This window comes from Mixophyes fleayi, chromosome 11 (genome assembly GCF_038048845.1).
Source record: "Mixophyes fleayi isolate aMixFle1 chromosome 11, aMixFle1.hap1, whole genome shotgun sequence".
Classification (NCBI taxonomy): domain Eukaryota; kingdom Metazoa; phylum Chordata; class Amphibia; order Anura; family Limnodynastidae; genus Mixophyes; species Mixophyes fleayi.
In genome coordinates, this window is record NC_134412.1 from 4132025 (window position 1) to 4145898 (window position 13874).

A 13874-nucleotide genomic window follows, 5' to 3' on the forward strand; every position below is an offset into this window, starting at 1 on the left:
GGGGTAGGTGACCCCATATCACAGTATGTTAGTGGCCATTCTTACCTCATGTCCCTACGTTCTGGGCCCCTCGGGTATATAAGAGTATTAGAAAGCACACGCTGGGGGTGGGGGGGTCAGTGCCCGGGGGTGGGGGGTAGGTGACCGAGGGTGGGAGGTCGGTGACCCCATATCACAGTATGTTAGTGGCCATTCTTACCTCATGTCCCTACTTTCTGGACCTCTCGTGTATATAAGTGTTATAAGGCACACGCTGGGGGTGGGGGGTCAGTGCCCGGAGGTAGGTAAACCACAGGGTGGGGGGGGCAGTGACCCCAGGGTGGGGTGTCTGACCCGAGGGTGGGAGGTCGGTGACCACATATTACAGTTATACATTTACCTCAGAGAAATCCTCCACAGCGCGGGATCCGCCCACTTCAACGGTCGCCGAGGCCCCGCCCCCGCGCGGTTGCTATGGGATACCAGGCAGCGACCAGCTCGAGCCGCCGCTTGAATCGACAATGCTGATTGGCTGTTGTCTGCCACGTGATTGTGTCAAACAGCAGTGCATTGTGGTAGTTGTGGTACCACACATCGTTTACCAGCCGTTTTGACCTGAGGTAAGAGACGTGGGCTCCTAGAGGGCATGCTGAGACTTGTAGTGCCACAGGGCGGGGACCTCACTCTGTGTATAATATTATTACATTGTTTGTATTAGGACAGTGTCATCTCTACATTAGAGTGTTACAGTCAGTCATTGATAAGCTACTTAACCCCCACAAGTATCCCTGCACAGATGTAAGGAGGGGGACAAGTTATCCCTCCCCAAGGGTGTGTCACATTCATTACTGTCCCCCCACAAGTGTGTGTGTGTGTGTGTGTCCCATTCATTACTGTCCCCTCACAAGTGTGTGTGTGTGTGTGTGTGTGTGTCCCATTCATTACTGTCCCCTCACAAGTGTGTGTGTGTCACATTCATTACTGTCCCCTCACAAGTGTGTGTGTCACATTCATTACTGTCCCCTCACAAGTGTGTGTGTCACATTCATTACTGTCCCCTCACAAGTGTGTGTGTGTGTCACATTCATTACTGTCCCCTCACAAGTGTGTGTGTGTGTGTGTGTGTCCCATTCATTACTGTCCCCTCACAAGTGTGTGTGTGTGTCCCATTCATTACTGTCCCCTCACAAGTGTGTGTGTCACATTCATTACTGTCCCCTCACAAGTGTGTGTGTCACATTCATTACTGTCCCCTCACAAGTGTGTGTGTCACATTCATTACTGTCCCCTCACAAGTGTGTGTGTGTGTCCCATTCATTACTGTCCCCTCACAAGTGTGTGTGTGTGTCACATTCATTACTGTCCCCTCACAAGTGTGTGTCCCATTCTTACTGTCCCCTCACAAGTGTGTGTCTGTCTTTTCTGTCCCTCAGCTCCCCCTGTATTACGTTTAAAGAGTGTCCCCTCAGCTCCCCCTTTGTCACATTCTTTAGTGTCCCCTCACTAAGGTGTAACAAGGAGACATGTTTCCCTTAAATGGTAATAGCACTTGAAGGGGGATCTTGTTAAAGTTTTATTTTATATATATTTGTCCTCTAACTTCCTTCTCGTGTTTAATGTATCCAGAACATGGCTCAGGTGTGTTCGCTGGCGGCTGCGGAGGAGAATCCAGCGGACGAGGAATGAAGTCCGAGAAGCCTGGACAGGTAAGGGATCTATTATCTTGAATGATTTTTTTAAGATAAGAGATTGTTCCTGATTTAAAGCACCATGCCTTAAATATACCTAAAATGACCTGTTTCACCCACACTGCCCCTGGCATCCCCCTCCTCACTAAGTTGTGTAGAGGCTCCCGGTGATTATATCTGTGTGGGTGACATTTCCCTGAGCAGCAGCCATTATTCACTTTCTTTCTGCTGATCTCAATCTCAGACCTGTGCTCCAATAAAAAGTAAGCTCATGAATGAACACTCCCCCTAGTTTTCATCCAGGACCAAGGCTTTTGTCCCTAATATGATTTGTGGTTGGCTGACAGGTGCAAAGTTAGATGATGGGTTGTTCATCTCACCTGTACCATCCAGGGAACCTGTATAAATCACGTGTCTCCGCTATTAGAGCTATAATTTGGCTTCAGACTGACGTAGAAACATACACAGGTCTTGTTGGGGTATTAGCCTGGCTGGAACAGTATAGTGAGAGCTATAGCGCCTTTAGCCTTAGCAGGATATGTTATATGATGATGTCATAGTATGGAACGCCACCATGTGACAATCTGCTCTTCTTTTCTATTAAGGAAGGGGCAAGTCATCAGGACTTAATTCTGGTAAATTATCTGTAGCAGTATTTCTATACCATGGAGAGCACAGCTTCATATACTTTCCTCTGTCACCCATCTATCATATTATTCATCGTAGACATGGCAAGTGAATTACGTGTCTGTTTTTATAGAAAAGTAATGCTTTTTATTAAAGTTACAATGCAGACATTAGCCAGCTGGGGAAAGCTGTATATCAATATATCGTACAAATGTTACTATAAAATGATTCTGTTACTGTGATTAGAATTTCTGATGAAATCATCCATTAATATCACCATCTAAATCATGCTTGGACTTTTTTTTTTCTAAAATGTTCACGGTTTAGATGATACTTTTTATTCTGTCCCATTTGCCAGCAGCCCATCCCTCATACCAGTGACATTTTATGATAATTTGGAAGGGGCCACTTCTTCAGGCAGTCAAAAAAAAATATATGACCCCGGCCATTAAAAAGAGGGATGAACAAGTAATCTGTGGATTATTCCATTCCATATTTGTTGTTAGATGACTTTACAAAATAATGCAGAAATAAAAGTATTTACACATTGTGTTTTCTCTGCCTCCAAGTGTTTAGTTACACAATACGGGCCTGAGACGACGTCCTACTGTGAGCCGTCCATAGATCTATCGTCATTATCACCACTATCACTATGCGCCTTCATCTTCCCGTTCACGTCTCCCCGGGATCTCTAATGTTATTTAAAAGCCTAGGAGAAGAGCATTGCAACACATTATATAATCAATTACCATTGTGTACGTAGAAGAAACGATTATGTGGATATTAAAGGAAAATAGGCTGTCTTTAGAAGCAGGTTTTACTTTTAATATAAATGTTTAGTGTAGCACATCAGAATATTTACTTTGCACAGTAAATATTATTTAGCTTATTTGCATTCATTACCATGAATGTTCAGAGCCATGCAATCATGTTGCTGTTTCTTTCATCCAACGGTTTCTTGGACCCCTGCACTATGGCTTCTGTCACCAAAGGTCAGAGGTGTTTGTGGCCTCTGTTCTTCCTAATGACCACTGACTAATGAATGAATTATTTTCTTGATCCCCTTCCTCTGCATTTACTCTGACCGCACCTTCCATCAGTAGGGACTTCCTCCTACATCAAAGTAATTGGTGAACAGTGTCAGCTGGTACTGCGGATGGAGGGGATGCTGATAAGTGATAAGAAACAAACATCATACAGAACTTAGAGGGGAGCATATAAAATAACTGTTTTTCATTTAGTCATACCTCCCAACATGTAAGATGTTGAAGTCTGAGCACGTGGATAAGGGACTTGGTTGTACACACTGGGGTCACATTACGTTTCAGAGTGACTCATCCCACGGGGGGCGCTAGGTTTCCCCTAAGCCCCATGCATTGGTATTGTGATCTGAGTGGTCCCTTGAATTCAGACTGTTCTGCCTAAATCGGTACAGTTGGGGAGGTATGTGTAGTTGGCAGTTAGATTCTGTCCATTTTATTAGTAATGTTTTTTTATTTTATTTTTGTTTTGTATAAAACCCTTTTGGCTGTTTACCAATACAGTGCTCTTGAACTGAAAAATACGTTTTTCTAAACTATGTTATGAAAAGCCCAACTTACTTTGAGTGAAAAAAGCTTTCCTTGTTTAAAAATGGTGCAGTGAGAAAATGTGAACAATGGCCAGCCATGAAGGAGTCATTAGATGTTCTAAGGGAAAACTGGATCTTAAGAAGTCTGAATTAGCTCCTTGAATAAGGATTATTATGTTCAAATTTCTCAATGACATTTAAAAGAAACAGACTGAGCATGAATGTGTCTCTTTAAGACATAAACAAATAGTACTTTATGATAGGATCAAGCTACATAAAATTAACGGTGTGGTCCATAATGATAGTAGGCTGAACCTTAGAGTGACATTTGTACTTTTTCCAGCATATATATTCCCATCTCATACTGCAGTACATCCATAGGTCGCGCAGAGCTTTTTCATGAGCGCATTCTAAGAGCGAAAGTTATCTTGCATAGAGGACGAGGTTAACGGCTTTGTAAATCACTCTCGTAGCCTGCCTCATATCCGACCATTCCACAGTGCTTGGTAAGACAGGTTCACTTATGTATCTCTAGCGCCTTGTGCAAAGCAATACATGAATGCCTTCATTTTGGTAAATTATCTGTAGCAGTATTTCTATACCATGGAGAGCACAGCTTCAATATTTGTCAACTGCTTTATTGTAGATGGTTGCTGAAGCGGCTCCTCACGCTGCTTCCGTTGCTCATAAGTTTGAACCTTTAATATAAGGCAGATTCATTGTATCTTACAGAGGGGCCAGTCACTGCATAAATGTAAAATATAGACAATACCTTGCTGTCTGTCTGTATAGGTATAGCTGTATATAAATACAATACGTGTGCAGGAACTTGACATAAAGAAGATATAAGGATTAATGCTGTTATGATGGTTAACATTGATTTGGACAAAATAATCCCTGCCTGCTTGTTTAAAGAGATTTTCCACCTTGAGACAACTTTAATTTATTGGTTTGTGACCTTGTGCAACTTCTACTATATTCATTGTTTTGTATTTCTTTATATATCTTATTTATTTGCTGCCCTTGGATACAACACAGATCCACTCTGTAGATACAATAGAATATATATTTATCAAGCTTGACCAAGAGACATGGCAGTAGAGAGGTGTAGCTGGCAGAGAATGCATCTCAAACTATGGTGTGCGCCACATGACTCTCACGTCTAACCCAGCCAGGTGCGCCCCCTGCTGCCGAGTCTCCGGCCAATCTCTGTAAATATTGCCAAGTGGTCATGGGGTTTCAGTCCTCTTTAAATCGAATACACATCCCAAAAATGAAATAAAAATATAACCACCCTGTGTATATGGTATAAAAGCCTCAGTGAAAAATACAGAAGAATGCTAAAGCAATGTGTTTATTAAAAGTTAAGAGCTGCATAAAGAAATCAATAAACTAAAGTTGTCTGAAGGTGGTAACCCCCATTATCTGACCCTGCAAGGAGTAATACGGTGTCTAATATGGAAAAATACAGAGGCTGACTAACTGGACTATGAGAACTCTGACAAGTGCTACAAGATACCTCTCCATCATGAATCTACTGCCATTGCAGGTTTATGATAAATAATTGCCCTTTTTGATGACATGAGCTGCGCTGATTGATCACGGCTATGGATAAGTAATGTAATTGTGACAAAGCTGAGAAGCCGCGGTGCGAGGCGGTGGGCTGATAGGGGCCTCAGCCGCAAATGTGATATTTACAGATAGTAAGAATATTTCTGATAAATCTCCCGGCTTTGGAGACAAGTATTTCTCAATCGCCGCCTTTGTTTTGTTTCATGTTTTTATTCATCCTCTTTTTATCTGGCTTGGCGGATAGAGGAGGGAAAGTTTCATCTCTGGACAGTTTTCTTTTCTTATTTAATGTGTTTTTCTCCAGGAGGTGGGGGTGCTACAGCGCACGTATCTGCTTCGCTTGTGTATTTTAAAGGCAGCGGACAAAAATCAAAATATTTGAAAATGTATTTCATGGTAATTATGATAGATTTTATGGCTGGGTGGCAGTACTCAAAGGCAGACTGAATGCCTTAATTTGTATAGAAATTGTAATCATTTGTTCATTTCAAGGTGAAAATTGCATTTTTTAATTTAAATTGTATCCTGCCTGATAGTCTATTATGCAGTGAAATTGTCTGCATGTATCAGTGGCTCCGTGTGGGTTCATGCTTGTTACAGACTCACTTATTCCCGATTCACTTTGTACACAGAGATGCGGTGGTCTTATTGTGAGGGGGCGGCTGCGTACGTTTAGTCTCTTTAGTATGTTTTCTCTATGATGTTCAGGAGTGAGGGATTTGGGTTTTTTTTTTGGCTGTGGTCTGCACAAAAGGAATATTTCATGGAATTAATCATTGCTGCCACCGGAATCTCAATCATGTGAAACATTCCAGGTATGAATTAACTCCTTTCATCCTGGAATCTGTTTATTCCACGTATGTTATTGGTCGACAAGTTTTGAATTGCAGATATTAAAGTCCCTTCATCCCCCCCCCCCTCCTTCCAATGTGTCCTTATGAAGATTATTATTTTGTTTCTTTAAGCAGGACGATTGTAGAGTAACTATGCATATGACTTGTCGCTGCACTTTAATATCCTATATTTATTGTGTTGTATTTCTAGTTGTATTGTACATTTCTAGCCATATATAATATTACAAACATACATAAAGGAAATTACTGCTGTCCTAAAGAGCTTACAATTGATATTAAAGTTTGAGAGCTGTTGCCAGTTTTTAATGGCATTTAGAGCTTGATTTAAAGCAACCTAATTTTTTTCCGTGTTTTATTAACCCCAAGGCACTAAATTCAGTCAAACCATCTTATTTGGAACGTTTTATTAGGCCACATAATAAAGCCCAGTGTGTCCCTTGGTCTGTGGTATAATATCGCTGTGGCCCTTTAAGGCCGGCCCCAGCTGGGCTCCCTCTCTCGGCTTTCGGAGAGGATGCAGAGTTAAGTTATGTGCAGCTTGGGAGCTGGAGCCAGATGCGCCAGGAAACAGCCTCGTTATGTATTCATGAGCTATGAGGCGGATAAATAAAAGGATTCATTACCGAGCAGAGTGTTACTAATGACACATACCTGGTGCAGCACACCTCCGAAAATCAAATGCGTCACAGTCAGATAGAAAATACATTCTCTTTATCCTGGATCCTCAGCTCAATAGGAAGCTTCCCCTCCCTGCCCCAATCTAATTCTGTATTCACTAAAGTGACATTTACAATTCCATCGCTATTATGTCCTACCAGGGCCTTTGTACCTTCTGTCATGACCTTACCATTAGCTGCAAATTGGAAGTGGGTCAGTTTAGCAGGAAGGTGTTGGATAGATATTCTGTCTGTGTGGGGAACTGTGCTCCAGGATCTATATGGAAAGCATTCACAGATATTGGGAGACTGTTGTTAAAAGCAGGACAGGGTGCCAGCATTAAGGTTGTTTATGGAAACGTCATAAAATAAACTATGTTTAAGGGGCTTGTGGTTGGACCCCAGAGAAGGGGGTTTGTACCACTGTGCTGGCTGCTGACATTCAGTATAGTCCAAGTACAGTGTGTATGTGATCTGATGCACCACAGCATGTAGTCAGCACTGGATTTCTTGTTTCTGTGTGACTCCATACTACAAATAATAAAGTAATATCCTCCTATCAGAGCAGAAGTAAAAGATATAGAGATATATTTTTAATGTCTTAGACATCTGTTTATGCCTTTGGAAAGTGATATTCATCAGATCTACAATCTCAGCCTCTGGTGGCTATCAAGCTTATCTTTACCATGAGAACAGGACCGTTCTGCTGTGGTTCTCTGTGTTTTATGTGTATGAAGTATTTAATAAAATCAGTGTATAGCATATATCAGTGCTAACAGGGCACTTAGCACCTGCACTGAGGTACAGGTTGTACAAGAGCTTCCAATGAGTATAAATATTGGTGTCCTAAGTAGACGCTGTTTTTCTGACAGTCAGTGGAAGATGAAATGTAATTTTCACTCTGCTACATGATACTTTGTAAATCCAACTTAATCATCACAGTAATGAAATATTGGCTTGTTGATAATTTGTGGCATTTTCCTAGTGCTCCCCGCTGTAATCTGGCCAGGCGGATGCAGGTGAGCGGATTTGCACGGTTATACAAATTGCTCTGGGCCACTTAATGAAAAGCGACTGCAAGGAGTCAGCCGGTGGCTGTAGTGTGACTCTCGTGTGGCGGATGTAACAATCTGTGTGGTCCAGTTGTCACTGGTGAATAAATATTAATGAACCACAATGACAAGTTCACATGCCAAGTGGTAAAATGTGACAAGTGACAGAACCATAAATACCATAAATGAGATCTCCTACTCTGCATCCCCAGCTCCTGTACTCCTCTATTATAATGGCACAGTCACAGAAATATTCTATGTTGTTCATTTCTTTTCCTCCATTAAATATATTCTTCAATAATACATTTATTTACCTCTTCTTCAAGTCTCACAGGGTTACATTGCAGCTCAACTGGCCTGAATTGGGGATCCATAACTAAAATTCAGAATTAAATTATTACCTTCTTGAAGTAAGAAAGTGTTGTGTTTTTTTTTTTCTTTCTTTTTGCTACTCTCTAATTAGCAGTGAACTGTGTACAATCAGCGTTGTGCTTTCTCCTCTTGTTTATTTATATGTTTGTGAGAATTGAGTAAGTGAGGATTCTTACAGTATTATTTAGATGGCTGCCATGTTGGTAAGGAATTGAGCATGAACTAGGTGAGCTCACTGTTACCGTACACAGGGCTTACTAGGTGAGCTCACTTACCGTACACAGGGCTTACTAGGTGAGCTCACTGTTACCGTACACAGGGCTTACTAGGTGAGCTCACTTACCGTACACAGGGCTTACTAGGTGAGCTCACTGTTACCGTACACAAGGCTTACTAGGTGAGCTCACTGTTACCGTACACAAGGCTTACTAGGTGAGCTCACTGTTACCGTACACAGGGCTTACTAGGTGAGCTCACTTACCGTACACAGGGCTTACTAGGTGAGCTCACTCTTACCGTACACAGGGCTTACTAGGTGAGCTCACTGTTACCGTACAGAGGGCTTACTAGGTGAGCTCACTGTTACCGTACACAGGGCTTACTAGGTGAGCTCACTGTTACCGTACACAGGGCTTACTAGGTGAGCTCACTTACCGTACACAGGGCTTACTAGGTGAGCTCACTGTTACCGTACACAGGGCTTACTAGGTGAGCTCACTTACCGTACACAGGGCTTACTAGGTGAGCTCACTGTTACCGTACACAGGGCTTACTAGGTGAGCTCACTGTTACCGTACACAGGGCTTACTAGGTGAGCTCACTGTTACCGTACACAGGGCTTACTAGGTGAGCTCACTTACCGTACACAGGGCTTACTAGGTGAGCTCACTGTTACCGTACACAGGGCTTACTAGGTGAGCTCACTGTTACCGTACACAAGGCTTACTAGGTGAGCTCACTGTTACCGTACACAGGGCTTACTAGGTGAGCTCACTGTTACCGTACACAAGGCTTACTAGGTGAGCTCACTGTTACCGTACACAGGGCTTACTAGGTGAGCTCACTGTTACCGTACACAGGGCTTACTAGGTGAGCTCACTGTTACCGTACACAGGGCTTACTAGGTGAGCTCACTGTTACCGTACACAGGGCTTACTAGGTGAGCTCACTGTTACCGTACACAAGGCTTACTAGGTGAGCTCACTGTTACCGTACACAGGGCTTACTAGGTGAGCTCACTGTTACCGTACACAAGGCTTACTAGGTGAGCTCACTGTTACCGTACACAGGGCTTACTAGGTGAGCTCACTGTTACCGTACACAAGGCTTACTAGGTGAGCTCACTGTTACCGTACACAGGGCTTACTAGGTGAGCTCACTGTTACCGTACACAGGGCTTACTAGGTGAGCTCACTGTTACCGTACACAGGGCTTACTAGGTGAGCTCACTGTTACCGTACACAGGGCTTACTAGGTGAGCTCACTGTTACCGTACACAAGGCTTACTAGGTGAGCTCACTGTTACCGTACACAAGGCTTACTAGGTGAGCTCACTGTTACCGTACACAAGGCTTACTAGGTGAGCTCACTGTTACCGTACACAAGGCTTACTAGGTGAGCTCACTGTTACCGTACACAAGGCTTACTAGGTGAGCTCACTCTTACCGTACACAAGGCTTACTAGGTGAGCTCACTGTTACCGTACACAGGGCTTACTAGGTGAGCTCACTGTTACCGTACACAAGGCTTACTAGGTGAGCTCACTGTTACCGTACACAGGGCTTACTAGGTGAGCTCACTCTTACCGTACACAGGGCTTACTAGGTGAGCTCACTGTTACCGTACACAGGGCTTACTAGGTGAGCTCACTGTTACCGTACACAAGGCTTACTAGGTGAGCTCACTGTTACCGTACACAGGGCTTACTAGGTGAGCTCACTGTTACCGTACACAGGGCTTACTAGGTGAGCTCGCTGTTACCGTACACAGGGCTTACTACGTGAGCTCGCTGTTACCGTACACAGGGCTTACTAGGTGAGCTCGTTGTTACCGTACACAGGGCTTATTTGGTGAGCTCACTTACCGTACACAGGGCTTATTTGGTGAGATCACTTACCGTACACAGGGCTTACTAGGTGAGCTCACTGTTACCGTACACAGGGCTTATTTGGTGAGCTCACTTACCGTACACAGGGCTTACTACGTGAGCTCGCTGTTACCGTACACAGGGCTTACTAGGTGAGCTCACTCTTACCGTACACAGGGCTTATTTGGTGATCTCACTTACCGTACACAGGGCTTATTTGGTGATCTCACTTACCGTACACAGGGCTTACTAGGTGAGCTCACTCTTACCGTACACAGGGCTTACTAGGTGAGCTCACTCTTACCGTACACAGGGCTTACTAGGTGAGCTCACTCTTACCGTACACAGGGCTTACTAGGTGAGCTCGTTGTTACCGTACACAGGGCTTACTAGGTGAGCTCGTTGTTACCGTACACAGGGCTTACTACGTGAGCTCACTGTTACCGTACACAGGGCTTACTAGGTGAGCTCGTTGTTACCGTACACAGGGCTTATTTGGTGAGCTCACTGTTACCGTACACCGGGCTTATTTGGTGAGCTCACTGTTACCGTACACAAGGCTCTGGTGCACTTCAGGTTATTGACAGGTTTGAACTGAGGATCTGCTGGTGCACCCGAACATCAGTGGGCCATAGTGCCTTTTTCAGTACCATGAAACTGGGGGAAATCACATAATTTCCCTCTGCTACCTACTAAACATGTATTTACTGTAAATTATTGCATATTTTTTACACCTGTCTCTCTTTTGTGGGTCCTGGTATCTTGATGTACTGGTGGGTGATGTATACCCCTGTTAGACACTGGTTAGGGGCCTAGATTATGCTGGTGCACATCCAGGGTGCAGGTTTTGGTGTTGTGTAGCTCAGGCCATATTTGGAGAAATTTTCCGACCTTACATAATTGATATCACAGATAACGGATAAAGCATAACTTTGTCAGTGTAATGGGTTTTGACTTTGTTTCATTGGATAGAATAATACAGCAGTATTGTCAGTCTGTATTTACTGATGTGCTGTAAGTCCTACTACACTGTGTTTGTGCCTTTCTGCATGGTTTTATTTTACACCATGGAAAACTATATTGTCTCTTACATGAGCTTTAATTTTTAAATGCGTTAGACTAGGGTCTCTGTGCGTATTGTATTCATGGGCAGGTGATTGCAGTTTCTGTGTCCCCACTTAATACATTGAACTATGAGATTGGAGCACGGCACAGTCCAATTGAGTGAAGTCCTGACACAATTATAAAATGGCTTATTCTAATGTATTTTTTTTTTATTTTTTTTTTTAATACTTTATTTTAGAATTCTAGGGGTAAATGTATCAAATAACGATTTTTGCAAATCGCAGATATCCAGTGACTGGAAAATTTAAAACGGCAATGGCTTTAAAGGCAAAACTTACCTTTTTAAAGCTATTGCCGCTTTAATTATACCATGCAAAGTTGCCAGATATCGGCGATTTGGGGCAGCATGGTGGCTTAGTGGTTAGCACTTCTGCCTCACAGCACTGGGGTTATGAGTTCGATTTCCGACCATGGCCTTATCTGCGTGGAGTTTGTATGTTCTCCCCATGTTTGCGTGGGTTTCCTCCCACACTCCAAAAACATACAGGTAGGTTAATTGGCTGCTATCAAAATTGACCCTAGTGTCTGTGTGTGAGAATTTAGACTGTAAGCTCCAATGGGGCAGGGACTGATGTGAGTGAGTTCTCTGTACAGCGCTGCAGAATCAGTGGCGCTATATAAATAAATGGTGGTGATGATAGTGTATACTTGCTGAGGTTACATTATATAGTGTTTGCGTGGGTTTCCTCCCACACTCCAAAAACATACTGGTAGGTTAATTGGCAGCTATAAAATTGCCCTTAGTCTCTCTCGATTTGTGTGTGTTATGGGATTTAGATTGTAAGCTCCAATGGACTGATGTGAATGAGTTCTCTGTACAGCTCTGCGGAATTAGTGGCGCTATATAAATAAATAGATGATGATTTGCAAAAATTTGATATATTTACCCCCTAGAGTTCTAGTTTAAAAAAAAATCCCCCCAGTGTTTTCTGCAAACTGTTTAGTATATGCATTAAATAGGCCCTTTATACCTTGAAGCATATATTATACTCCACTCTAGATAGGAAACCAAGAAGCCAGCAAGACGCAGGCAGTTTGGATTTATAATAATAATTAAGCCCAATTGAAAACATTGTATATAAACTGTGTGACATTAAACATGTTGGATGAGATGGAGACAAACCTTGTGTGCGTACAGTGATACAATTTTAATACATTGCTACTAGTGCATTATACATATAAACCATTTTTACTGGTACATAAAGCCGGTGTGCGCATTTCAAACCATTATAGACTCAGTACATCCCAGTATTCATCTGTTTAATCTCTTCCTCCCAGAGTCTTCCCATAGCCTGGATTAGTTTCAATGAATGAATGTTGTTTTGAAATCTTTGTAATTTAATAATCTGTGGACTCTGAGCGATATCTGGTGTCCTCTGCACACAGCCTGTGTTTGATTAATTCCCACTTTGTTAGACACACTGTCCTGTTTCATTTCTCAGTTCGATGTCCTGAACAGAAGGTGTTTTCCAGGGTTAGTCCGCTATCACATTGCTGCATGAGTGATGGAGAATCATCTTCTGTACAAGCCGCCTGCGCTCTTTAATTTTGCATATCACTTAACCCTTTGTTGCAGGGATTATCACTGTTTACGTACTTTAGTGAGAGTCCTGAACCTGTAGACATACTTTAAATAGGAATATTGTAACTTTTTCTGATATTTCCCTGGGGATTTTCCCTATGCGATTATTTGCAGACATGTCCCACGTTGGCGGTGATTGGTTTGTTGCTATTGTGCTCAGCCCACTAATGCTGCAGGAAAACTAAATTATACCTGATCATTTACTAATCTAGGTGCTTGTAAGCTAATAAACTTCTGTTTTGCACAGACACCTTCAGAAAATGATTGTCATATATTCTTTGTTGTCTCAGTATTTTACATGTAAGCTGTAATTAATATTTTATTTAGCACTTGATGTTTATTATATATGTGTATATGCAGCAAATCTCTAAGGGAAAAACATTGTCCGCAAAGGAAAACCGTGGGCGGAAGGGCATACTCCGGGATCTTGATATCCTTACATTAATTCAAACTTCAAGGCAACTGCAGATCAATTCATCACCATCATCATCACCATTTATTTATATAGCGCCACTGATTCCGCAGCGCTGTACAGAGAACTCACTTCAATCCCTGCCCCATTGGCGCTTACAGTCTAAATTCCCTAACGCACACAGACAGAGAGAGAGAGAGACTAGGGTAAAAAAAAATTTGATAGAAGCCAATTAACCTACCAGTATGTTTTTGGATTGTGGGAGGAAACTGGAGCACCCAGAGGAAACTCACGCAAAC

General features: G+C 42.6%; 1 long non-coding RNA gene across 1 annotated transcript in view; it reads left to right on the forward strand.

Moving 5' to 3' along the window:
* The first annotated feature begins 468 nt into the window (after positions 1–468).
* LOC142107339 (uncharacterized) overlaps positions 469–13874 on the forward strand; it is a 135845-nt gene continuing 122439 nt past the window's right edge. Inside the window, exons 1-2 of the long non-coding RNA XR_012679946.1 lie at positions 469–599; positions 1606–1685. This is a non-coding gene — a long non-coding RNA (uncharacterized LOC142107339). The remainder of the gene's footprint in view (positions 600–1605; positions 1686–13874) is intronic.